Genomic DNA, 27284 nt, shown 5'->3' on the forward strand with positions numbered 1-27284 from the left:
TGGGGTTTCAACCGAGGCCTCAAACATGCAAGGCAGACTCTACCACTGAGATACAATCTCCCTCTAATCTTTCTCTTTCTCTTCCTTCCTTCCTTTCTTCCTTTTTTTTCTCTCTCCCTTTCTCTTTCTTGGTTTTTGGGTAGTACCCAGCAGTGCTCAGGGCTTATTCCTGGCTCTGTGCTTCGGGGATGCTATGGGATGCCCCAGATCGAACCCAGGTCAGCCACGTGGAGGGCAAATGCCCTCCCTGCTGTCCTAATGCTCCAGCCCCAAATATTGATTTCTTAAAAAAAAAAAAATCAAGTCGCTATGGGCCAGAGAGAATGTACAGCAGAGAAGTTGTTTACCTGACACGCACCTGATCTAGGTTTGATCCCTGGCACCGCACTAGGGTCTCTGAAGCCTTGCCAGGAGTGATCCCTGAGTGCAAAGCCAGGAGTCAGCCCCCAGCACCACCTGGGACAGTCCCCCGCCTCCACACACACACACAATCAAACCTTTCTGGATTAGAACTCCACAATCCTTCTTGTGGTGGCTGGCAACTGAAATCTTGGCTTTGTGACCCCGAAACCAAATAAAAAAAAATAATAATCATAGTGGGGGAGAGAAAACACACCTTGTCATTCATCCACCCTTAGAGGAACTGTCTGGAGTCTTCCCTGAGGGATTCTGGGTAAAGAATCAGAGAGCCAGAGAGCACTGTTATCATTTGTTGGTGGAATTTGAACCATTCTCTCTCTCTCTCTCTCTCTCTCTCCCCCCCCCCCACCCCCACCCCAGTGAATGTGTCATTCTTCAACTGTATTTTTGTTTTCTTCTGTGTTCTTTCTCTTCTGCCAGTCTGTTACTTTGCTGCCTACAAACAACTCAGAGACATCGGATACTGCAACATCAGATGGAATTCATAAATCAGCCTGAGTTCTGAGTTGAAGCAAGGAACAGACCTCTCGGCCCTGCTCGTTCTTTGCCGTGTGTTAAGTGTGTGACCCAAATCTGGATACAGATGGAAGCAAGGTGGTATCATACAAGGCTCCCGTGACCAGGTTCTCCTGGGGGCCAGAGCGACGGGACAGTGGGGAGGGGGTTTGTTTGGCGTGTGGCCGACCTGGGTTCGATTCCCGGCATCCCATAGGGTCCCCTAGCCCTGCCAGGAGTGATTCCTGTGTGCAAACCTAGGAGTAGACCCTGAACTAGGCCGGGTGTGGCTCCAAAGTAAAAAACTAAAAAGGACGGAAAAAAAGTTAAAATTTCCTATGATGTTCATGTTGCAATCCTGTACTGAACTGCACTGTTCTCCTGTTGTTCATTGATTTGCTCGAGCGGGCCCGGTAACGGCTCCATCGTGAGACTTGTTGTTACTGTGTTTGGCATATTGAATACGTCACGGGGAGCTTGCCAGGCTTTGCCGTGTGGGTGAGAGACTCTCGAAACAAAATGAACAAGAGCATCAAGGCAGTGCTCAGGGGCACTTTTTTTTTTTTGCTTTTTGGGTCACACCCGGCGATGCACAGGGGTTCCTCCTGGCTCTGCACTCAGGAGTTACTCCTGGCGGTGCTCAGAGGGCCCTATGGGATGCTGGGAATCGAACCCGGGTCAGCCGCATGCAAGGCAAACACCCTACCCGCTGTGCTATCTCTCCAGCCCCCAAGGACACTTCTGCCTCAATTAATTTTTTTTGGGGGGCGGGTGTGTTCACACCTGGCGATGCTCAGGGGTTACTCCTGGCCCTGCACTCAGGAATCACTCCTGGTGGGCTTGGGGGACCTTATGGGATGCTGGGAGTTAAGCCTGGGTCAGCTGCGTACAAGGCCAGCGCCCTCGCCATTGTCTTATCGCTCCGACACAGGGTCCTGAGAGCACACCTGCACCCCAAAGGTTGGGCCACAGCCAGAAGTGCTCGGGGATGACTCCCAGATCTGTGCTCAGGGATCACTCCTGGCAGGCTCAAGTACCCTACCCAGTAGAACAGGTCGCCACGACACCCTGTCCTACCGCACCAGCCCTGTAGGGGGCGTATCTAGCTGGCACCAGCCCGGGATGTGGGTATTGAGACCAATTTGCAGCCAAGGTGGGGCTTTCCCAGAGTTGGAGGGGTTTGAGGTGGGCTCAAGGTGTGCCCGGGAGTGCCCCTCGGCCCTCCTCCACCCACACCCAGTGCCAGGACACCCTGCTTCACTCGCCAGCCCCCGGATGGCAGAGACGCCCGTGCCCGGCTCCATGCCAGGCACATTCATCCAGCTTTCTGGGGCAGCCGGGCTGGCCCTTCGCGGGCATTGCCCAACGCCGGGGAGTGTAAGGGTTGGGACGTGCCCAGGTGTGACCCGCGTCGCGAGCCCCGGGGTGTGTACCAGCTGCCCTGTGCTGTCAGGAAGATGCTGCTGAGAGTATCCGGGTACTCGAGAGGCTGGATAAGTCAGTCACACAGCTGGGACCGGGCCACCAGGGCGCCTCTGAGCCCTCAGCATCCCGGAGGCGACCGCAGCAGGGACCTTTGCATTTTTTTTTCTTTTTGGGTCATACCCGGCAATGCACAGGGGTTATTCCTGGCTCTGCACTCAGGAATTACTCCTGGTGGTGCTCGGGGGACCCTATGGGATGCTGGGAATCGAACCCGGGTCGGCCGCGTGCAAGGCAAATGCCCTACCCGCTGTGCTATCGCTCCAGCCCAGGGGGCCTCTGCATTCTTGCCCTCTGATCCCAAATGATGCCAAGGGCCAGGGCCATAAGGACAGTGGGGAGGGTGCTTACCTGGCATGCGGTTGACCCGGGTTCGATTCCCGGCATCCCACAGGGTCCCCTGAGCACCACCAAGAGTGATTCCTGAGTGCTGAGCCAGGAGGAACCCCTGTGCATGGCCGGGTGTGACCCAAAAAGCAAAACAAAACAAAACAAAACAAAACAAAAACCCACAAACAACCCAAATGATGCCGAAGTCTAGAGAGAGAGCACGGAAGATGAGGCGTCCACTGCTCTGCACGTGGCTGACCCGGGTTCGAGCCCCTGACCCGGGTTCGAGCCCCCGGCACCGCAGAGCATCCCCCGAGCCCCACCAGGAGTGATCCCTGAGCACAGAGCCTGGAGTTAAGCCTGAGCACTGTCGAGGGCTCTGCCCCTCCCCCCCCCGTGCGGTCTCTCCAGCCTCACCCCTGCACGCTCCAGTGCCCTCTGCTTCCCTCGGTGTGGGCTCACCCCTTCCCCAGCCCCGCTTCCCCCACACCGCCTGGTTCCTCCTTTCCCAGCCAGGCCTGTCACTCCACACACCCCGGGCGTGTCCCTGTCGTGTCGCCTCCCAAGGATTCTTGGCCACCGTCCCTCCGCCCGCCCAGTCTCCAGAGACGGAACCCAGAGTCCTCCCAGACCCCCGCCCCCAAATAACCTGGACACTCGGCTTCCCTCCCTGTCCCCCTCTGACCACTCACCCACCCAGCCCCGCCCCCCTGCAGTCTGGCCCCGCCTGCATCACCCTGGCGGCCTCTCCCTCCATCTCCCAGCCTCGGGCTGGTGCCCAGGTGCCTCCCTGGGCCCACATCTAGGTCGCCTTTCCACTCAAGTCCCAGACTGCAAGCCCCAGCCTTGGCGAAGAGTCCTGGAGTTACTCCCCCCTGACCCAGCCCGATGGGTGCCGGAACAGCCTCTGGGCTTTCCCAATGCTGTTCCCCACTCCCAGCAGCCGTGGCCTTCCTCGTGGTGGTGTGACTGCTCTCCAGACACCTCCTCCAGGAAGCCCTCCTAGGTTTACCTCTTCCGGCTGGGTTCAGCACCTCTCTCACCTGAACTCCCCTCCTACTTCCCCCCCCCCCCCCCCACATACCTGGCAATGCTCAGGGGTTGCTCCTGGCTCTGTACTCAGGCATCACTCCTGGTGGTGCTCAGGGGACCCGATGGGGTGCCAGAAATAGAACCCAGGTGGGCTGTGTGCGAGGCGAGTGCCTTACCTGCTGTGCCCTTGCTACAGCTCCAACTCCTTCTCTTTTTTTTTTCCTGTTCTTTATTAAATTGGGGAGGCACACTTGGCAGTGCATAGGAGATACTCAGGTTCAGTGCTCAGCAAACCATGTGGTACTGGGGGTCAAGCTAGGGCCTTAAACTTACCCTTGGACTCACCTCTGTACTATCTCTACTATCTCTCTGACTGGTCCTTTGTTTGTTTATTTTGGGGCCTCGTCCAGTTATGCTCAGGGCTTCCTCTAGCCTCTGTTCTCAGGGATCACTCCTTTTTTTTTCCTTCCCCATGACTTCTCTTATTTTTATTTTTTTCTGCTTTTTGGGTCACACCCGACGATGCACCGGGGTTACTCCTGGCTCATGCACTCAGGAATTACTCCTGGCAGTGCTCGGGGGACCATATCGGATGCTGGGAATTGAACCCGGGTCGACCTCGTGCAAGGAAAACGCCCTACCTACTGTGCTATCTCTCCAGCCCCCAACTTCTCTATTTTTTTAAAAAAAAATTTAATTTAAAAAATTTAAATTCACACTGGGAAGTCCTAGATGGGGTAGGTGCCGCATCCTGCCTCCTCCAGATGGAACCCCAGTGACCATGAGCCTCTACAAGCATAGCTCGAGTATGCGGGAACCAGAACTTTTACTCCAAACCGCGTGGCCGCTTATGCAGCCGCATGACATCTCCCTATATGCAAAGTGATCAATGGAAAGTAAATCATCCAAGGTTTCTCCCTGAAAACTGGGCTTAACTCTTATACAGGCCACAACACCCAATGGGAGAGAGAGAACAAAAGGGAATGCCCTGCCACAAAGGCAGGGTGGGATGGGGGGCGAGGGGTGGGAGGGATACTGGGATTCGAGGTGGTGGGAAATGGTCACTGGTGGAGGGATGGGTATTCAAAATAAATTAATTAATTAATTAAAAAAATTTAAATTCACTCACGCAGGAGCGAAGTCCCACGGAACCCAAGTAATGCGGAACTTTGTGACCTTGGACTCTGGACTTAATAGGACCTGGGAGCAGAGATCCTCTGCCTGCTTCCCCCAGTCTCTGGTGACCCAGGGTCCGCACCCATCAACCACTCCCTGCCAGCACCAGAGAATCTCCTCATTGACCACCCTCCAGAACTCACGGCTGCTTCTCCCAGACAGTATAAAATGAGGCCCCCATAACCATGCCACCAGACTCCGCGCCAGGCTGTTTTCACTCGGGATGCCCCAGAGGGGGGTGGATGAGAGCTCTCCCTGCCCCAAGGGACCCAGCCCTGGCAGCCGACCGCCACTCCCCAACTCTGCCAGGCTCCAGGATGCTTTCCGGACACATCATAAGACACTTCCTATCCCTTTTCCATAATTACCACACCATGTTTGATGGAGTTCAGACAGTAGGCAACAAATCATGGGATATATATATATATATATATATATATATATATATATATGCCTCTCGGAGTTTGATGGAATTCAGACAGTAGGCAACAAATTTTATATATATATATATATATATATATATATATATATGCCTCTCTGAGAGCCCAGCAAGCTCCCGAGAGTATCCGCCTGTATGGGCAGAGCCTGGCAAGCTCCCCGTAGCATATTCGATATGCCAAAACCAGGAACTATAACAGGTCTCATTCCCCTGACCCTGAAAGAGCCTCCAATTGTTGGGAAAGATGAATAAGGAGAGGCTGCTCAAATCTCAGGGCTGGGGCGAGTAGAGACGGTTACTGGCGCCCACTCAAGTAAATCAATGAACAACGGGATGACAGTGATACAGTGAATTGTCATAAAGTTGTTCACAAGAATGAATTACTTTCAATATCTCAACACCAATTCCACCGCCATTCCACCTTCCCACTGCCACTCAAGACTGCCCAACAGGGAGGTGCTCAATAATTTATTTTGTATTGCTTATTATGAATAACAGAGTCTCCTGCCCCTGCGCCTGTCTGTCCTCCCCGGGGCCCCTTGGAGGGGAGTGGGTTGAGTTTCCCTCCCTGCCCCAACCAGGGCTCCGGCAGCTGAAGACCTCCAGGACCAGCCACCACCATGCTGAGACCACTCTCCGCACACAGGAAGGTACTGGCAGAGGGACAAAGCCACGCGGGTTCTGGGGCCGAGACCTCCAAGCCTACTCGAATTGGAGTCGAGCATCTTCCACCCAGATCCTTCAAATTCCAGTAGGCGGGGGTCACACCCACCACCTGGCCCCCTGGAGCCGTGTAATCCCATCAGCGGCCAAGACTCAGAGACTATAAAACCCAGCTCCCGGAAGCACATGACCACATTTGTGGCCGCGTGACATCTTATTATCTCGTTCTTACTTTGGACAAACTGGCAGGCTACCGAATGTAACCTGCTCACACGGCAGAGTCTGGCAAACTCCCCGTGGCGTACCCAATATGCCAAATACCAGTAACAATGAAGGGTCTCATTCTCCTAACTCTGAAAGAGCCTTGAATATGGCACTTTTTAAAAAAAATCTCAGGGCTAGGATGAAGGAGACGTTACTGGGGCCTGCTCAAGGCAATCGACGAATAACAGGATGGTTGTGATTGATTGTGTCACAATGCTCAGGGGTTGGGTTACTCCTGGCTCTTGGCTCTGCTCTCAGGAATTACTCCTGGAAGTGCTCAAGGGACCAAATGGGATGCTGGGAATCGAACCCGGGTCGGCCGCGTGCAAGGCAAACGCCCTCCCCGCTGTGCCATCGCTCCAGCCCCCTGAGACTGTTTTCTGAAAGACAAATTAGGTGGGGCTTCTCCAGCAGGGACCGAGCCGTGCTGGGGAAACTGATCCCCGGGACTTCCGGAGAAAATGCGGCAGCTCCAGCCCTCTAAGCCAGCTCCTGGGTTGCCGTGTGCTTCCCCCAAGCCCCCTGAAATTCTTTTATAGCAAAGAAAGTTTCCCTCCTCAGGGCCAGAACGACAATACAGCGGGGGAGAGCATTTGTTTTGCATGCGGTAGACCCAGGTTCCATCCCGGCATACATTATAGCCACCCCACACCCCCAGCACTGCCAGGAGTAATTCCTGAGTGCAGAGCCAGGAGTAATCCCTGAGCACAGCCGGTAGGGTGTTTGCCTTGCACGCGGCCAACCCGGGTTCGATTCCCAGCATCCCATAGGGTCCCCTGAGCACCGCCAGGAGTAACTCCTGAGTGCAGAGCCAGGAGGAACCCCTGTGCATTGCCAGGTGTGACCCAAAAAGCAATATATATATATATATAAACAAAGGGGCCAGAGAGGTGGGACAGTGGATGAGGAACGTGCTTGCTTGCAGACGGCCCGGGTTCGATCCCCACCACTCCATAGAGTCCCCTGAGTCCCTCCAGGAGTGATCCCTGAGCACAGAGCCAGGAGTAATCCCTGAGGGGCCGTAGCGATAGGACAGTGGGGGAGGGCGTTTGCCTTGCACGTAGCTGACCCAGGTTCAATCCCCGGCATCCCATAAGGTTCCCCGAGCACCTTCAGGAGTAATTCCTGAGTGCAGAGCTGCAGAGCCAGGAGTAAAAGCCCTGAGCATCACTGAGTATGACCCACCCCCAAAAGAAAAAAACAAAGGAGTAAGCCCTGAGCATTTGAAGAATGTGAGCGCCTCGGAGAGAGGGAGAAAGAGAAAGAGAGAGAGAGAGAGAGAGAGAGAGAGAGAGAGAGAGAGAGAGAGAGAGAGAGAGAGAGAGAGAACATAAAGAAAACATAGGGAAATAACTTTTATTTGGGGTTTGGGCCATTTCCAGAAGTGCTCAGGGCTTACTCTTGGCTCTTTGCTAAGGGATCTCTCCTGGCAGGGCTTGGGGGATCATATTTGGTGTTGGGGTTCAAACTGGGGTCTGCCATGTGTGAAGCAACTACCTTAACCCCAGTTCTATCACTCTGCCCCCACCACTAGACAAATTAATAGGAGCCACAAGTTTAATTTAAAAATTTCAGAGGTTCAATCCCCAGCATCCCATATGGTCCCCTGAGCACCTCCAGGAGTAATTCCTGAGTGCAGAGCCAGGAGTAACCCCTGTGCATCGCCAGGTGTGACCTGTCAAAAAAAAAAAAAAAGAAGAAAGTTTCTCTCCCGGCTGGTAAACCAGCTCCCTCACGGCAAAGCAGATAAAAACCCATCAAAGCAACGCAAAGCAAACAAAACGCCACTCAACTCCAGCGGACCCCACACACCACCGGCCCAGCCTGCCCGCCCTGCCTTATTTGGGGAAAGGTTGGCACAGGCCTGGCACCTAGTCTGGGCAAAGGAGGGAGCGATGCCAGGCAGAGCCCCAGAAGGCCTGGCTTCTATGAACAGTCAAGGCACACGTGGGTGGGGTGTTTCCACACGGGGCGGGGGGGAGGGGAGCGTCACTCTGTGGCTGGTATCTGGGACAAGCACTCAGGGCTGGATGGAGTGGACTTGGGGCTCCGCCTTCCAGGGGAGCGGGAGGGGCATTGGGACCAGCCTGCTCTGGGGAATTCCCTACTTGGGCAGAAATTGGGGGGGAATCACCCGGCTCAGGAAGAGGGAGGGGACAAAGATGTGGCTTAAATTCCGTGGGAGGGTGGGGTAGGGAAGGACAGCAGCGTGGAGCCTGGCATCCCTGGTACCCCATAAAGTCCCCGGAGCACTTCCAGGAATGAGTCCTGAGCCCTGAGCATCACTGGGTGTGACCCAAAAAAAACAAAAAAAAAAAAAAAGAAAAAAATCTCTCTTGGAGAAGGTGCCCTCTGAGAGAGGGGGAGGAGGATGGTGACAAGGGGGACAAGGCCAGGGAGCCCCAACATCTTCTCAGCAATCCCCTCCCCCACCACTCCCGCCTTGGTGGCAGGTGCCCAGCTCATAGACTTCGCGTGACTGAACAGGGCGCAGACGGACGCTTCGCCCCGTGGCTATGTGCGCGGGTGGCCCAATGAGCAGCGCGTCTTCCAGGAAACCGCCAGCAAGCACCCCACAACCCGCGGGCAAGGGAGGGAGGGAGGGAGGGAGAGAGGCGGGCAGCAGCCCAGCTCGTCTGTCTGGCCTTCCCCATCCCCCCTGGACAGCAGGGAGGAGTGACCCAGTGCAGGAGACTGAGGCTGCTTTAATTTTTTTTTGCTTTTTGGGTCACACCTGGCCATGCACAGGGGTTACTCCTGGCTCATGCACCCAGGAATTACTCCTGGCGGTGCTCAGGGGACCCTATGGGATGCTGGGAATCGAACCCGGGTCTGCGGCGGCGTGCAAGGCAAACGCCCTACCCGCTGTGCTATTGTTCTAGCCCCTAATAATTTTTTTCTCTCTCTCTTTTTTTTTTTGAGAAGCCCCGAGCAGGGAGGGCGTTTGCCTGGCACGCGGCCCACCTGATTCAATCCCTGGCATCCCATAAGATCCTCCGAGCAACGCCAGGAGTAATGCCCCAGCGCAGAGCCAGGAGTAAGGCCTGAGCACTGCTGAATGTGACTCAAAAAGTCTCTCTCTCTCTCTCTCTCTCTCTCTATATATATATATATATATATATTTAAATTTTGAGGCGGGGGCTGGAGCAATAGCACAGCGGGTAGGGCGTTTGCCTTGCACACAGCCAACCCGGGTTCGAATCCCAGCATCCCATAGTGTCCCCTGAGCACCGCCAGGAGTAACTCCTGAGCGCAGAGCCAGAAGTAACCCCTGAGCATCGCCGGGTGTGACCCCAAATGCAAAAAATAAACAAATAAATAAAAAATAAAATAAATTTTGAGGCAGGGCTAGAGCTATAATTCTAGCCGGGAGGGTGTGTTTGCCTTGCACGCGGCTGACCAGAGTTTGATCTCTGGCACCCCCAAAGGGTTCCCCAAGCCCACCAGGAGTGGACCCTGAGCACAGAGCGAGGAGTCAGCCCTGAGCATTGCTGGGTGTGGCCCAGAAACCAAAAAGAAACCAAATTAAAATAGTTAAAGAATTTTTTTTCTTTTGAGGATCCGGAGAAATAGCACAGGAGGTAGGGCGATAGTCTTACATGGGGTAGAGCCGGGTTGGACCTCCCGACACCCCACAGGGTCTCCCCACCCCCAGCCCGTCAGGAGCAATTCCAGGGCACAGAGTCAGGAGTCAGCCTGGAGCACTGGACCGTGCGAGATGCTGAGGATCAAACTCGGGTCGGCAGCGTGCAAGGCAAACGCCCTCTCTGCTGTACTATCGCACGAGCGCCAGACCCTGGCTTTCATCCCATCACTGCACCCTAAGCTCGACGTCCCCCCATCCTTTCTCTCAAGGATGTTTGTGTAACTGGACATGGAACTTTCTCTTGGTGAAGGACTGGTACCCACAGACGCCCCCGCCCCACCTCAGTACCAGGGAAGTGTTGGGGCAAAAGCTGGCCCCTCCCCTCGCAAAAGTTAGGGGCGGGGCAAAGGCTGGCTCCTCCCCTCGCAGCAGTCCGGGGCGGGGCAAAGGCTGGCTCCTCCCCTCACAGCAGTCTAGGGCGGGTAAAAGGCTGGCTCCTCCCTTCCCAGAGTCCGGGGGTGGGGCAAAGGCTGGCTCCTCCCCTCTCAGCAGTCTGGGGTGGGGCAAAGGCTGGCTCCTCCCCTCGCAGCAGTCTGGGGCGGGGCAAAGACTGGCCCCTCCCCCTCACAGCAGTCCAGGGCGGGGCAAAGGCTGGCCCCTCCCCCTCACAGCAGTCCAGGGTAGGCAAAAGGCTGGCTCCTCCCCTCTCAGAGTCCGGGGGCGGGGCAAAGGCTGGCCCCTCCCCTCCCAGAGTCAGGGGGGTGGGGCAAAGGCTGGCTCCTCCCCTCGAAGCAGTCCGGGGCGGGGCAAAGACTGGTCCTTCCCCCTCACAGCAGTCAGGGACGGGGCAAAGGCTAGCCCCTCCCCTCCCAGAGTCCGGGGGTGGGGCAAAGGCTGGCTCCTCCCCTTGAAGCAGTCGGGGGCGGGGGAAAGGCTGGCCCCTCCCCTCGCAGCAGTCAGGGGCGGGGCAAAGGCTGCTCCTCCCCTCACAGCAGCCCAGGGCGGGGCAAAGGCTGGTTCCTCCCCTCACAGCAGTCTAGGGCGGGTAAAAGGCTGGCTCCTCCCTTCCCAGAGTCCGGGGGTGGGGCAAAGGCTGGCTCCTCCCCTCGAAGCAGTCGGGGGCGGGGGAAAGGCTGGCTCCTCCCCTCGCAGCAGTCTGGGGCGGGGCAAAGGCTGGCTCCTCCCCTCACAGCAGTCCAGGGCGGGGCAAAGGCTGGTCCCTCCCCTCACAGCAGTCTAGGGCGGGTAAAAGGCTGGCTCCTCCCTTCCCAGAGTCCGGGGGTGGGGCAAAGGCTGGCTCCTCCCCTCACAGCAGCCCGGGGGCGGGGCAAAGACTGGCTCCTCCCCTCGCAGCAGTCCGGGGTGGGGCAAAGGATGGCTCCTCCCTTCTCAGTAGTCCAGGGTGGGGGGCGGGGGGGCAAAGGCTGGTTCCTCCCCCTCACAGCAGTCCAGGGCGGAGCAAAGGCTGGCCCCTCCCCTCGGCAGCACTTAGGGGCGGGGCAAAGGCTGGCCCCTCCCCTCGCAGCAGTCAGGGGCGGGGCAAAGACTGGCTCCTCCCCTCGCAGCAGTCAGGTGAGGGGCAAAGGCTGGCCCCTCCCCTCGGCAGCAGTTAGGGGCGGGGCAAAGGCTGGCCCCTCCCCTTGCAGCAGTTAGGGGCGGGGCAAAGGCTGGCTCCTCCCCCTCACGGCAACCCTCCACCTTAGGGGGGCCTCCCTGCTCTTCTAGGCCCACTGCCTTTCTCAGAAGGGGGGCTGTGTGATCTGATCCTGGGCCCCCTGCACTCCCGGACTGCTCTCACCTTCTCTACAGCCCCTTGGCTGCGTGCTCAGTCTGAGGTAACAGGCCTGTTCCCATCTCTTCAGAAATAAGAGGTGATGGGGGCTCTACTGTAGTGCTCAGTCCTGGCCCGGGTTCTTTTTCCCTCCTCCTGTGTCCCGGTTCACCAACCCCCATCCAAGTTTTTCCAGGAACCTGCGGGAGGTGGCGGGGATGGGGGGGGCGGGGGCCGTGTGGCCTATTCCAGGAAGTCTTCCTGGATTCCGAGCCTGGGGCAGGTGGCTCTGTTTGCTTCCAAGCTCCTGCCGTTCCTGGCTGCGTATGTTCTGGGATGCGTCTGTCTCCCCAGGCAAGGGGGCTCTGCGAGGGCCTGTTTGTTTATCACCGGCTCCCACAGATGCAGAGCAAACCTCCAGCACATCCTAAGAATCTGTGCAAAAGCACCCAGAGTCTAGTTTCATATTTTTTTTTCTATTTTTGCTTTTTGGGTCACACCCGGCGATGCACAGGGGTTCCTCCTGGCTCTGCACTCAGGAGTTACTCCTGGCGGTGCTCAGGGGACCATATGGGATGCTGGGAATCGAACCCGGGAAGTTTCATATTTTTATTATTTGTAGCTTTGGGCTTTCAGTTCACACCGGCAGTGCTCGGGGCGGACTCCTGGCTCTGTGCTTGGGGCTGACTCCTGGCAGGGCTCAAGGCACCCTATGGGATGTTGAGGATTGAACCTCTGTTGGCCACATGCAAGGCAAGTGCCCTCCCGACTTCCACACCTGGCGATGCACAGGGGTTCTTCCTGGCTCTGCACTCAGGAATTACTCCTGGCAGTGCTCAGGGAACCATATGGGATCCTGGGAATCGAACCCGGGTCGGCCGCATGCAAGGCATACGCCCTACCCTCTGTGGTATCTCTCCAGCCCTTGGTTCGCAGGACCTCTGGCCCCCCTGCCTCAGTAAATTCTGACCCCGGAGGAATTTAGGGCAGATGTATGGCACTGAACACTTCCGAAGTCTGCATTTTACAGCAGGGGAAACTGAGGCACAGAGTTCCCCCTGCCCTAATGATCCACACTGACGAAACTGAAGCCTAGTCCAGCCGGCATCCCCGTCCCCTCCCCCACAAATCCAGTCTTCCGGATCACAGCCTAGAACCTGGGGTGCCTGTCATCACTCAGCTACTTTTCTCAAATGCTCAAAAAGAGTGCTCACAGGGCCCAGGGGTCACTCACTCTGACACTTGGCTATCTAGGCCAAGTGGTTCAATGCTTGGCACAATGAAATGATGCTGTTAAAACCCGCCGGGCCGCCGCACCCAGTGGCCGTGCTGGCTGGGACTTGCTCTGCTGGGGGCCAAACGTGATAGCACAGCGGGGAGGGAGGGTACTTACCCGGTACACAGCTGACCCGGGTTCGATCCCCGATATTCCACAGGGTCCCCTGAGCCTCGCTCTGGGAGTGATCCCTGAGTGCAGGGCCAGGAGTTCAGCCCTGAGCCCCGCCAGGAGGGATTCCTGGGCACAGAGCCAGGTGCGATCCCCAAATCAAACAAACGAGGGGCTGGAGCGATAGCACAGCGGGGAGGGCATTTGCCTTGCACGCAACCAACCCGGGTTCGATTCCCAGCATCCCCTAGGGTCCCCCGAGCACCGCCAGGAGGGATTCCTGAGTGCAGAGCCAGGACTAACCCCTGAGCATCGCTGGGTGTGACCCAAAAAGCAAAAAAAAAAAAAAAAAAAAAACCCAAACCAAAAAAACCCAAATAAAACAAATGACCATGAGCTGCAGTCCTCTGAGTCGGCCCCTGATTTGCTGGGCGCCGCTTGTATACTTAGAGCTGGGATGATACTTCAGGGGACCCTCCCCTCCCCCAGCAGGGAACTGGTTCAGATGAGGTGGCAGTGAGAGGCAGAGTCAGGTCCCCGTATCTGCGGGGTTTGCTCTCAGGCCCAGAGTGGAACAGGATATAAGGTGGGAAAAGAAATCGCACAGTGGGGAGGGCGTTTGCCTGGCATGTGGCAGACCCGGGTTCGAGCCCGGCACCACGTATGGTCACCCAAGCACCACCGGGAGTGATTCCTGAGTGCAGGAATAACCCCTGAGCAGAGATTCTTCCAGTTCAATCCGGAGCAGCAGGACTAAGAGCGACAGTATAGCAGGGAAGGGCACTGGCCTTGCACACAACTGACCCGAGTTTGATCCCCGGAACCCCTTATGGTCCCCTGAGCTCAGAGCCAGGAGTAAGCCCTGAGCATCACTAACAAAATAACGCCCCCTAAAGAAGAGGAAGGAGGAGAGGAAGGGAGGAAGGAGTGAGTTCGGAACTGGGAAGAGAGGGAGAGGGAAGGGGAGAGAGAGAAGGAAGAAAGAGAGAGAGGGGGAAGAGAGAGAGAGGGACAGAGAGACAGAAGGAAGAGAGAGAGGGAGAGAGAAGGAATGGGAAGGAGGGAAGTCCCCAGATTCCTGCCCCAGCACCGCCTGCACCCCAGAGCCCTGCCGGAAGCACCCCATATGCTCCTGAGCACTGGGGTGCTCAGCCCCAGTGCGCAGCCCCTGGGGCGAGTAACCCCACTCCCCTCACTGGCAGTGAAGAAACAGGAAATCAGGAACTAAGTGGTGGAGGGGGCAGCAGTTTCCCGCAAAACAGGACAGGACAGGTGAGTGAGAGATGCGAGAACAAACGGTGTGGGATGGAGTGTTCTAAGGGCAAGAACAGCATGTGCAAAGGCCCTGGGGCACTCAGGGCTGAGGGGACAGTTTCCAGAGGCAGAGGCCAGGCCGGAGGACAGACTGGGCGAGCAGGAGGGGTCCTGACAGCCCTCTCGGCTACAGGAGACTCCAGAGCTCCCCATTCCCCCCATGTTTTTGGAGATGCCGATCAAGGCGATTTTATTGTTCAGGAACTCATTCTGGTGGTATTAACGGGGCTGCTGGGGATGGAACAGGGTCGGGGTGTCGAACACATGGCAGGCGAGGGTCCTAGCCGCTGTCCTGTCTCTCCTTCCACCCCCATCCACTACCCCCCTTGCTCAGTACCCCTCTGGGGCCTCACAGAACGGAGTCGCAGGGGAGAAAGGGCACCACTGTGCTGTTGCCACGCAGTGGGGTGACACGTGCCAGGCTGGATGGAGGAAGGGGGGTGGGCTGTGGGGCGTCGGGGGAGGGGGACAGTCTGGTCACCGTGTCCGGCACAGCCTCAGGCCCTCCCCGCCCTGCTGTAAGGCCCTGAAAAGCTACAGTACATAGGAGGCATGAGAGGGGCGGGGGACGTGTTGGGAGGGTGATGCGCCCTTGTTTATTTAGGGTGCGGGGGCCAAAGCCTTAAAAATTTGGGGAGGGGGCCACATCCAGCAGTGCTGAGATTACTCCGGGCTCTGTGCTCAGGAGTCACTCCTGGTGGTGTTCGGGGGATCATATGGGGTGCTGGGGATTGAACCTGGGTCAGCCACGTGCAAGGCAAGTGCCCCCTGCCCCGCCCCCGCCCCGTCCAATCACTCTGGCCCTCAAGGCCTTTCTTTTTATTTTTTATTTTTATTTGCTTTTTTGGATCACACCCGGCAATGCTCAGGGGTCCCTCCTGGCTCTCCACTCAGGAATTACTCCTGGCGGTGCTCAGGGGACCATATGGGATGCTGGGAATCGAACCCGGGTCGGCCGCGTGCAAGGCAAACACCTTCCCCGCTGTGCTATCGCTTCAACCCCCTTCAAGGCCTTTCTTATCCTCCTGGAAAGGGTGACACAGTGGCTGATGGCAGGGCCCGCCTCAAAATACGTCTCGTCTGTCTTTTTTTTGGGGGGGACATACCTGGCAGCGCTCAGGGTGATTTTTGTTTTTTTTTCCCTCCCTCTCTTTGTTTTCTCCTTCCTTCCTTCCTTCCTTCCCTCCATCCTTCCTTCCTTTCTTTCTTTCTTCCTTTCTTTCTTTCTTTCCTACTTTCCTTTCTTTCCTTCCTTTTTTCTTTCCTACTTTCCTTTCTTTCCTTCTTTCCTTCTTTCTTTCTTTCTTTCCTTTCTTTCCTTCCTTTCTTTCTTTCTTTCTTTCTTTCCTTCCTTCTTTCTTTCTTTCCTACTTTCCTTTCTTTCCTTCTCTTTCTTTCTTTCTTTCTTTCTTTCTTTCTTTCTTTCTTTCTTTCTTTCTTTCTTTCCTCTCTGTGTCATTCCCCATGGTGGTCGGACTTCTGGCTCTGCACTCAGGGATCACTCCTGGTGCTCGGGGGACCCTATGGGATGCCGGGAATCGAACCTGGGTCAGCTGTGTGCCGGGCCAATGCCCTCCCCACTGTGCTATAGCTCTGGCCCTAATTTATCTTTATTTTGGAAGCACCCCTGGGAGCACTAGGGAGGGGGGTGTAGGCAGTGCCAGGAATCCCACCCGGGGACCTTGTACATGCCGCTGCCACACACTGGCACTCGAGTCTCCTCTAGCCCTTCCTACTTTGTGTTTTTTTTTTCTTTTTGGGTCACACCCAGCGATGCTCAGGGGTTACTCCTGGTTCATGCACTCAGGAATCACTCCTGGTGGTGCTCGGGGGACCCTATGGGATGCTGGGAATCGAACCCGGGTCAGCCGCGTGCAAGGCAAACGCCCTACCCGCTGTGCTATTACTCCAGCCCCTGTGTTTTGTTCTTTGCCCTCGAAACTCAGCCCTCTCCTCTACCCCAAACTGGGGCCTGCACAATCTCTGCCTCCTTCCTCCTTCCCCCGACCCCCGCCTCAGCCCTCCCCTCAATCCAACCTTCCTGTCACTGCCTCCAGGAAGTCTTCCAGATCAGGTACAGGGAAACCAGAGAGGCATGATCCACTCCTCCCAGCCCCCCTCAATCGGCCATCAGGTTTCAGGACAGAGGGGACAAAGGAACTAAGCTCCGCCAGCATGATCCCCCCCCCCACCTCAAAACGACTTCCCAGGGGCTCCTGATGTTGAACGGGGAAGAAAGGATGTCCCCTGAGACCCCTCCTTCCATCTCTCTCTTTGCTGGACTTTGCACAAGCCTGACCTGGTGACCTCAGGACCTTTGCACGTGCCTAGAGCCACCTCGCCTAGATGTCCACCTGGCGGGCTCCTACTCACCTCCCTTTCACTCCCCCCCACAACGTTAGTGCCACAAGGAGGGGTGGTGTTTACAGCCACCCCCCAAAGCGGGCACTTCACATACAAGTGCAGACGAAACAAACATACCCAGACCTGAGTAGATGGGAGATGGAGTCGGGCACAGAGGGCCTGGCTGGCAGGGCCGGGATCCCTCGACACAGCCAGGAGTCTGGGGAGCCCTGGAGAGCCCTGGTAGAGCAAACATCTGCTGGTTCTGGAGAGGGGTGATGGGATGACAGATGAACCAGTATCGTATCAACAAAGACCTCCCTTCCAGGCTGAAGGAGGAGAAGAAAGAGATCCCCAAGACCATTCTGGAGAGAGCCAGACAGGGTCTAAGTGACCATCTAGGAGGACAAAGAGTGGCCCAGTGCTCTTTTTTTTTTTTTTTTTTTTTTTTTGCTTTTTGGGTCACACCCGGCGATGCACAGGGATTACTCCTGGCTCATGCACTCAGGAGTTACTCCTGGCGGTGCTCGGGGGACCCTATGGGATGCTGGGAATCGAACCCGGGTCGGCCGCATGCAAGGCAAACGCCCTGCCTGCTGTGCTATCGCCCCAGGCCCAGTGCTCTTGTTGGTAGGAGCGAGAAAAGAGGAAAGAGCCAATGAAAAGGCTAAGAATCTGACCTGGGAATTTTCCAGCAGGGAATTCACTTTTTTTGGGGGGGCGGGTTGGGATTCGGTTTGAGTCACACCCAGCAATGCATACTCGGGAATTATTCCTGGCAGTGCTCGGGGGACTGCATGGGATGCCGGGGATTGAACCTGGGTTGGCCGCGTGCAAGGCAAACGCCCTCCCCTCTGTGCTATGGCCCTGGTGCATGGGAATTCACTTTTTATTTTTTTGCTTTTTGGGTCACACCTGGCAATGCACAGGGGTTACTCCTGGCTCTGCACTCAGGAGTTACTCCTGGCGGTGCTCAGGGGACCATATGGGATGCTGGGAATCGAACCCGGGTCAGCCGCGTGCAAGGCAAACGCCCTACCCGCTGTGCTATCGCTCCAGCCCCATGGCGTCAGATTTCTCACCCGCATTCGAACCTCTTCCCCAACCCAGGACCCCTCCATCCCGGCCCCGCCGCGCACACGCACACGCACACGCACACGCACACGCACACGCACACTTCAGAGCTATCAGGACAAACGCACCCAGGGCCCACAGCGAGGGCACCAGCCGCGGGGCGCCGGCCTTGCATGCAGCCGACCCAGTTCCGATCCCCAGCATCCCATAGGGTGGCCCGAGCTCTGATAGGAGGAATTCCTGAGCATAGAGCTAGAAGTCAGCCCTGAGCATCGCTTGGTGAGGACCAGCAACCCCCCCCCCCCCAAAAAAAAAAAACCAAACCAAACCAAAACAAAACAGAAAAAAGTGAAAAACAAAAAATCAGAACAAATGCACCCACATCATTTTTGTTCCTTTGGGGAGGTCAACCCAACAGTGCTCGGGGGACGCTCGCGACCCAGGGCTCAAGAGACCCTGAGGTGCCAGGGACGGAGCCTGGGGGCTTATGCACACCTGCTTGCAAAGCTTGTGCCCGGCCACTGAGCCGTTTCTCTGGCACGGGCGGCTGAATGTCATCCAGCCCGTCCCTTTGCAGCTCAGACGGAACCGGGACAGGCAGCCCGGTGCCAGGCGGGTTCCTGACCTTTCTCCCCACACCCCAGGGCTGCTCCCTGAGCACACGCTGATGTCCACGTTCTGGACTCTGTCCCTTCCCTCCCCTCCCCTCCCCTCACCTGGGGGGTTCCTCAGGGGGCTCCGTGGACAGCGTTTCTCCGGGCCCGCGCGGTGTCTTCCCTCCTCATCTCTGCCAGCTGGTTGAGCTGGTCTCTCTGCTCCTTCGCTGTGTAATCACCCTTAGTCACCCAGCTCACGGTCACCTCCTCCAGGAGGCCCTCCCTGACCACTCCCCAGGTTGAAGCGGGTCACTCCTGCCTTCCTCCCCCAGGTGCTCATTAACCAGCTCACCCCGTGCTCTCCCTGCGGAGGTGCTAACTGCCATTATGCCCATTTTTACAGGGAAATAAAGAGACGCTCGAGAAGTGAGGTCACTAGCCTGAGGGCTCTGAAGTCAAACTGGCAGGACCAGGTCAGCGGAACGAGAGAGACAAAGAGAGAGACAGAGAGAGAGAGGCAGAGAGGGAGAGACAGAGACACAGAGAGACACAGAGAGGGACCAGGACCAGGTCAGCGGAATGAGAGAGACAAAGAGAGAGACAGGGAGAGAGGCAGAGACACAGAGACACACAGAGAGGGACCAGGACCAGGTCGGCGGAATGAGAGAAAAAGAGAGGGAGAGACAGAGAGACAGAGACACAGAGACTGAGACAGAGACACACAGAGACATAGAGAGGGACCAGACCAGGTCAGCGGAACGAGAGAGACAAAGAGAGGGAGAGACAGAGAGACAGAGACACAGAGACTGAGACAGAGACACACAGAGACACAGAGAGGGACCAGACCAGGTCAGCGGAACGAGAGAGACAGAGACACAGAGAGAGAGGCAGAGAGGGAGAGAGACAGAGACACAGAGGCAGAGAGGCAGAGACAGAGACACAGTGAGACACAGAGAGGGACCAGGACCAGGTCAGCAGAACGAGAGAGACAAAGAGAGACAGAGAGAGAGAGGCAGAGAGAGAGAGACAGAGACAGAGACAGACAAGACAGAGACACAGAGAGACACAGAGAGGGACCAGGACCAGGTCAGCGGAATGAGAGAAAAAGAGAGGGAGAGACAGAGAGACAGAGACACAGAGACTGAGACAGAGACACACAGAGACACAGAGAGGGACCAGACCAGGTCAGCAGAACGAGAGAGACAAAAAGAGACAGAGAGAGAGAGACAGAGAGAGAGAGGCAGAGAGAGACAGAGACAGAGACAGACAGGACAGAGACACAGAGAGACACAGAGAGGGACCAGGACCAGGTCGGCGGAATGAGAGAGACAAAGAGAGAGAGAGACAGAGAGACAGAGACAGAGAGGCAGAGACAGAGACACAGAGAGACACAGAGAGGGACCAGGACCAGGTCAGCGGAACAAGAGAGACAAAAAAGAGAGAGACAGAGACACAGAGACAGAGAGGCAGAGACAGAGACACAGTGAGACACAGAGAGGGACCAGACCAGGTCAGCGGAATGAGAGAGACAGAGAGACAGAGAGAGAGACAAAGAAAGAGAGAGACAGAGACACAGAGACAGAGAGGCAGAGACAGAGACACAGTGAGACACAGAGAGGGACCAGGACCAAGTCGGCAGAACGAAAGAGACAGAGACAGGGAGAGACAGAGACAGAGAGACAGAGACAGAGACAGACAGGACAGAGACACAGAGAGACACAGAGAGAGACCAGGACCAGATCAGTGGAACGAGAGAGACAAAGAGAGGGAGAGACAGAGACAGAGACACAGAGAGACAGAGACAGAGACAGACAGGACAGAGACACAGAGAGACACAGAGAGGGACCAGGACCAGGTCGGCGGAATGAGAGAGACAAAGAGAGAGAGAGACAGAGAGACAGAGACAGAGAGGCAGAGACAGAGACACAGAGAGACACAGAGAGGGACCAGGACCAAGTCGGCGGAAGGAGAGAGACAAAGAAAGAGAGAGACAGACAGAGAGACAGAGACAGAGACAGACAGGACAGAGACACAGAGAGGGACCAGGACCAGGTCGGCGGAACGAGAGAGACAAAGAGAGGGAGAGACAGAGACAGAGACAGAGACAGAGACAGAGACAGAGACAGAGACAGAGAGGACAGAGACAGAGAGGGACCAGACCAGGTCAGCAGAACGAGAGCGCGCGCCTGCGCACAGGAAAGGCGCGCGCTTGCCTGCAGAGCCCAGCGAGAGGCAGACCCCCTCCCCCCGCCCGCTTTCCTCTTCCTGTGGGAATCCGGGGTGGGGGCGGCGGCGTGGGGAGCCCGAGCTCCTGCCCTGGCCACCTCCGGCCGCGCCAGCCAGCGGCTCCCGGGGCTCCCGCCAGGCCAGGCGTTGGGCCAAGCGAGCATTTTCTGGACCTGGCTCGCTCCGGCTGCACAGGGGCGGCCCGGGCTGGGTGCTGGGTGCTGGGTGCTGGGTGCGGGCGCCCCTCGGTGACCCCCAGCTCACCAGGACTGACCCCTTCTGCAGACCACCCCGCAGACCAGACCGTTCCCAGGGGCCGGAGCGATGGACAGCGGGGAGGGAGTTTGCCTGGCACACGGCCAACCAACGGGGGTCGCATCCTCAGCATCCCAGAGGGTCCCCCTTGAACCCCGCCAGGAGTGATCTCTGAGCACCGAGCCAGGAGTCAAGTCCTGAGCACTGCGGGGTGTGGCCCAGGAACAAAACCAGAAACAAAAGAACATCCTTCTCTGGGGCCGCGGGACTTGCCAGGTTGCTGCCTCCCTCCGGATCCCTGGACACCCCCAGAGGCAGCAGGTGACCCCCGAGTCCTGCCACGAGACGGGTGCTGGGTGCACAGTGGCAGGTGCTGGGTGCACAGTTGGGACTCACACTCCCCCACCCCCAACCATGCCTGCTGGTAACCTGGAATCTGGGGTGTGTGTGTGTGTGTGTGTGTGTGTGTGTGTGTGTTGGGGGGGGGGGCTCCCTCATCCACCAAAGTCACAGCAAAGTCACAGCAGCCCCCAGGCCTGCCAGCTGCCTCAGTTTACCCATCTCAGCCTCGGAAGGTGCCACCTCCCGTCGGGTCCCTGATGCTCACCCGAGAGCACCATGCACTCTGCACCCTGTTTTGAAGCAAGCAGTGCCGGGCCACCCTCCCCGGCCCACACAGTGGCAGTCCACGACACTCGCCGTTCCAAGGCGCCCACACATCTCCCAGCCGCTAGCAGCAGTCCTCTGACCTCTCACCTCTGGCCTGCAGCCACCACCAGCAGTGGGGGGTGGGGGGTTGGGGGAGCGAGATCTAATTTTTCCTTTTCTTTTCACTCTTTTTTTTTGCACCCTCTCCCCTACTCACACCTGCCAGAAAGCTGTTCTTCTTTTTTCTTTTTTCTTTTTGGGTCAAACCCAGCAATGCACAGGGGTTCCTCCTGGCTCAGGGGGACCCTATGGGATGCTGGGACTCGAACCCGGGTCGGCCACGTGCAAGGCAAACGCCCTCCCCGCTGTGCTCTGGCTCCAGCCCCCCTCCAGAGGGCTGTTCTCGCTCACCGCCCCGGCTGGAGGTCAGCTTCTGTCCAAATCTTGGGGGCTGGAGAGATAGTACGCCCGGGAAAGACCCGGGTTCAAGACCCCGGACATCCCATATGGTCCCTGAGCTCAGTAAGTCGTAAAAGGCGTTGCTTTAGGGTGACCCCCCCCCAAAACCGAAAATAAAGGAAAAGCAAGAAATCGCTCCCTGAGCCTGATCCCGGGTCCCCCTTGCCGGTCTCCCTCCCTCAGCCCGGTCCCATCCGGAGCTGGAGCTGGATTGTTTTTGGGTGTTTACCACCCCCACCCCACCCCACCCCACCCCACCCCACCCCCGCCACCCCTCCCCGCCAGAGGGTCTACCCGGGCCGGGCTGCATCCGGGGTGTCCAGCACCCGCGCCGTGTGGACCCGCTGGGGCACGGGACCCCCACGCTCCCACATCCGGATTCCGCCCCCTCCCCGCGTCCCCGAGCCGAGCGCAACCCCCTCCCCCCACCCAGCCCGCCCTCTCGGCGTCGGTTCCCGGGTCCCCTGGCACCCCGGGGTGGGGGGAGGGAGCGTGCACGGGCCGGGGTGTGGGGTGGGGGGACCGCCGGGGCCCTCTCCGCCGGGGAGGTGATCCAGGCCCGGGAAGCCCCCCGGAAGGGGGATGGGGGGGCCCGAGCGGTGGGGGCCGGGCCAGCCCGGGGCGCCGTGACCGCGGAGGCGGGGCCCGAGCCGGCGGCGCGCGGGTGGCCGCCCGGGACGCGGTGGCGGGGGCGGCGGAGGGAGGGAGGGGGGTGTCGCCTACCTCGTGGGGTGCAGGCGAGCGCAGGCAGCGGGGGCCGGGCTGCAGATGCGGGAGACGGAGGCGACACCACGCAGCGGACTCTGCTCCCGGCACCGCCTCGGCCGGGGTCCTGCTGGCTGGAGACGCCGGGTGCGGGTGGAAGAAAACTGGCGGGAGCGCAAGGCGGGGCCACGGGGCGGGACCTGGACGGGGAGGGCCCGGGTGCCGGGTGCTGCGTGGATCGGCGCTTGGTGCACCGGGGGACAGCGACACTGACCCTCCGCCCCGGCCGCCGGCCCCGCCCAGCCGCCGGCCCCGCCCCTTCCCTCCACGGCCACGCCCCTTCCCTCCGCGGCCACGCCCCTTCCCTCTACGGCCGCTCGCCAGACACGCCCCAGTCTCCGCCTCCCCGACCAGACCCCGTCCCTGATAGGCCACGCTCCGCCCCAGACTCCGCTGTGGACCCGCCCCTCCGACTAGACTCCGCCCCAGACCAGACGCGCCCCTGCGTGACTCCGCCCCCACGCTAAGAGCCCCGCCCCTGAAGCGGACCCCGCCCCTAACAGGCCACGCTCCTCCCCAAAGGGCTCTGTGGGCCCGCCCCTCAAGTTAGACTCCGCCCCCAGACACGCCCCTCGAGGGCTCGGCTCCTAACTCCGCCCCCATCTCCGTCTCTGGGCCGGGGGATCCAGCGCTGAGTCTTCGCTGGTTCTGCTTTTTTTTTTTTTTTTTTTTTTTTTTTTTTTGCTTTTTGGGTCACACCCGGCAATGCTCAGGGGTTACTGCTGGCTCTGCACTCAGGAATGACTCCTGGCGGTGCTCAGGGGACCATATGGGATGCTGGGAATCGAACCCGGGTCGCCTGCGTGCAAGGCAAATGCCCTACCCCGCTGTGCTATCGCTCCAGCCCCTGGTTCTTCTGCTTTTGAACCCGGAGTGAAGAGCCCTCTGCCTCCTTCTTTTCTGTTGGCTGCGTTTCCCGGGTTCTCTACTTCTGGTCTAACCCTAACCCTAACCCTATTTTATTTGGACTCAACGTCTGCACACACGCCCTGGTGCCCTTCGTGCATTGCTTGGCAATGCGGTGCACGTGTTGTGTGCACTGTGTGTGTGTATGTGTGTGTGTGTGCGTGCACGCGTGCATTCGTGTGTGTCTGTGTGCGTCTGTGTGTGCCTGTGTATACCTCTGGGAACTGTGTCCCAGTTCACAAACCAGATCGTGGGGGAGGTGGGAGGGCGTCCGAGCCATGCCCAGGGGCCCACCGTCAGAACTGGGAGCCTGATGGTCCAGTAGGTGCAGATATCAGCTGGATGGGTTGCAGGGCCCAGGTACAGAGCTGGGCACACATGCCCAGCCAGGAACTCCTTTCTCTTTGGTGGAACTAAAAATGGGCCCCTTCATACTTCTACGGGCCAACAACAAACCAAAAGAGAAAGAAATTTTAGGGGCTGGAGTGATAGGACAGCATTTGCTTTGCACATGGTTGATCTGAGTTTGAACCCGAGTACCCCAGAAGGTCTCCCCAGCCCCACCAGGAGTGATCCCTGAGTGCACAGACAGAAAGGGCTGACCACTGCTGGGTGTAGTACCCCCTAAGAAAAAGACCAGAGGGGACGGAGTGATAGTACAGTGGGTAGGGTAAACTTGAGTAGGAGCCTCCGAATCCCATGGGGTCCCCTGAGCACTTCCAGGAGTAATTTTTGAGTGCAGAGCCAGGAGTAACCCCTGAGCATCACTGAGTGTGGCCCCCAAACAAACAACTAAAATAAAAGACCAGAAATATTTGGTGTTGGTGAGGATATGGAGGAAAAGGAACCCCATTTTCTCTGGCTGGAGTTGTAAACTAGTTCGGCCTCTGTGAAAAAACCAGCACGGAGACTACTCAAAAAAAATTAAAAATAGAACTCCTCTATGAACCAACAAGGCCAGTTCGCTGGCATCATCCCAAGAATGCAAAAACATTAACTCCAAAAGATCAACACACACCTACGTTCAGAGTTCTGTTTACAATAGCCGAGACCTGGACACAGCCCAAGCATGTAGCGACACGAGTGGAAAAAGGAAAAGATAAAACGAGGGCCAGAGCGACAGGATAGCGGGGAGGGTGCTTGCTTTGCATGTGACTGAGGTGCTCAGGTTCCCCAGGCCCCGCCTTGGAGCCCTCTCTGAGCACAGAGCCAGGAGGAAGCTCTGCGCATTGCCAGACGTGATCGAAAAACAGAAACAAGACTGAAAAAGCAAGAAACAGATGGATGGAAAGGAGACCAGGTCAGCAACTGTGCGTAGACAGGGAGCCAGTGCGGGGAGCACCGGGGGTGTCACCTCCGGGTTCACGTCAGCACCTGGTGCTGGTGCAGGTGAAGGGACACGGGACTGACCACGTGGCTTTCCCTTTGGACCCCAAGCCTCCCGGAGCGGGGTTAGGTGTTGAACGTGTGTGTGTGTGTTTGTGTGTGTGTGTGTGTGTGTGTGTGTGTGTGTGTGTGTGATGTGGGTTTCTGGTCGTGTCTCCCGAGGCAGCTGCTTCAACTCTTCTGAACTGGATTCCCCTCTGCAGGAAGAGGGGGAGGGGATGGAGCGACCCTGTGTCTGGCTGGAAGATCCAGTTCCCTGCATGCCCAACCCTTCCAGCCTCTGTGCGTGTGTACCTGTGGGTTTCTCCCATTGAACTGGTCCTCCGCACAACCCCAGCCCTGCTTTCTCCATTCAGCCCCAATTCTGCCCCCCCCCCCCGACCTCCACTCTGTCATCCAGAGCTCTTAGAAAAAATTAAAACAGGGGCCAGAGAGATAGCACAGTGGGTAGGGCGCTTCTCTTGCACGCAGCCGACCCAGGTTCGATTCCGGGCATCCCATAGGGTCCCCTGAGCACCGCCAAGAGTGATCTCTGAGTAGAGAGCTGGAACCCCTAAGTGTCGCCAGGGGTGACCCAAAAACTAAAACTAAATCAATTTCAAAAAGAAAAGAAAAGAAAAGAAAACCCAAACATGAACAACTTTGTAGCTGTGTATCTCGTGGTGATTCAGTAAAGATTCAATGAATAAAAATAAAATAAGCGGGGCTGGAGCGGTAGCACAGTGGGGAGGGCGTCTGCCTTGCACGTGGCCGATCCGGGTTCGATTCCCAGCATCCCATATGGTCCCCTGAGCACCGCCAGGAGTAACTCCTGAGTGCAGAGCCAGGAGTGACCCCTGAGCATCGCCGGGTGTGACCCAAAAAGCAAAATAAAATAAAATAAAATAAAATCAGCAAGATTGGGGCCAAAGCGATACTAAGCGGGGAGGGTGTTTGCCTTGCGTGGAGCCAAACTGGGTTCGATTCCCGGCATCTCAGAGTCCCCTGAGCACTGCCAGGAGTAATTGCTGAGTGCAGAACCAAGAGTAAGTGCTGAGCACCACCGGGTGTGACTCAAAAACAAAACAAACCAACAAAACCCCTTCAAGACTGGACTAATACAGCCGAGAGCGAACTTGCCTTGCATGCGGCGGTCGACCCAGGTTTGATCCCCGGCACCCTATGGGGTCTCCTAAGCCCCGCCCAGAGTGATCTTTGAGCACAGAGCTAGGAGTCAGTCAGCCTTCAGCACTGCTGAATATGGCCTCAAAAGAATTTTATTTATTTATTTATTCTTTTTGGGTCACACCCGGCGATGCACAGGGGTTCTCCTGGCTCTGCACTCAGGAATTACCCCTGGCGGTGCTCAGGGGACCATATGGGATGCTGGGAATCGAACCCGGGTCGACCGCGTGCAAGGCAAACGCCCTACCTGCTGTGCTATCTCTCCAGCCCCTCAAAAAATTTTTTTAAAAATTTTTATTAGTGAAATACGATGAGGTACTGTTGTAGACTTACAATTTTTTTTTATTTTTATAATTTATTTATTTATTTTGAATACCCATTCCTCCACCAGTGACCATTTCCCACCACCGCGTATCCCAGTATCCCTCCAACCCCCCACTCCCCCCAACCCACCCTGTCTCTGTGGCAGGGCATTCCCTTTTGTTCTCTCTCTCCTATTGGGTGTTGTGTCCCTCAAAAATTTTTTTTCCCCTTTATCAAAAATTTTTTAAAAATTAAAAAAAATTCATTAAGTTCCTTATCTCAGGAGTGACTCGGGGGAATAATCCATGTTCCTGCCTTGCTCTCCTTGGGGACACAGGACAGCTGAAGTGGGTGCTGTGGGGGTGTGGGGGGCTGGAGAGATAGTACTATCTTGCCTTGCTACTACTATTATAGCTGACCTGGGTTTGATCCCCAGCATCCCCTGGGGTCACCGCCAGGGGTCGTTCCTGAGTACCAAGCCCCACCAGGTGTGGTCCATTCCCTTCCCCCTCAGTTGATAGGGGACACATTGGGACTAGGAGAGTATCCAAGCCCCAGACCCAAGTCACCCTGACAGTGAGAGGAACCTGCAGAGCCCTGGCTGGAAAGGGCCGAGGCCCTTTAGAGAGAATGGGGGGTGTGCACCAGGATTAGAGGGACATACTGGGAGTGAGGAGGCAAAGTTGGGGAGATGGAGGAAGGAGTTATCCTGGAGAGATGTCATTGGCTGCGCGTCATTCTCCTCCCGGACTAGCTCTCCCTGTTTTGAGCATGGAGTGTTCAGGACGGGCTTCCTGGAG

At 57.2% G+C, this 27284-nt stretch overlaps 1 protein-coding gene across 3 annotated transcripts in view; it reads right to left on the reverse strand.

The window, feature by feature from the left end:
• The window catches only part of CERS4 (ceramide synthase 4), a 43564-nt gene extending 20617 nt beyond the window's left edge, over positions 1 to 22947 (reverse strand). The window contains exon 1 of one of the 3 annotated variants that reach the window (XM_056113187.1): positions 22684 to 22947. The gene's annotated coding sequence lies outside the window, so the exon portion shown is untranslated. Of the gene's footprint in view, positions 1 to 18492; positions 18599 to 21912; positions 21980 to 22683 lie in introns of those variants that run through there. The other 2 variants (XM_056113189.1, XM_056113188.1) reach the window with 2 other exon arrangements.
• Between the last annotated feature and the right edge of the window lie 4337 nt (positions 22948 to 27284).

Source organism: Sorex fumeus, unplaced genomic scaffold (genome assembly GCF_029834395.1).
Source record: "Sorex fumeus unplaced genomic scaffold, SorFum_2.1 ptg000019l, whole genome shotgun sequence".
Taxonomy (NCBI): Eukaryota; Metazoa; Chordata; class Mammalia; order Eulipotyphla; family Soricidae; genus Sorex; species Sorex fumeus.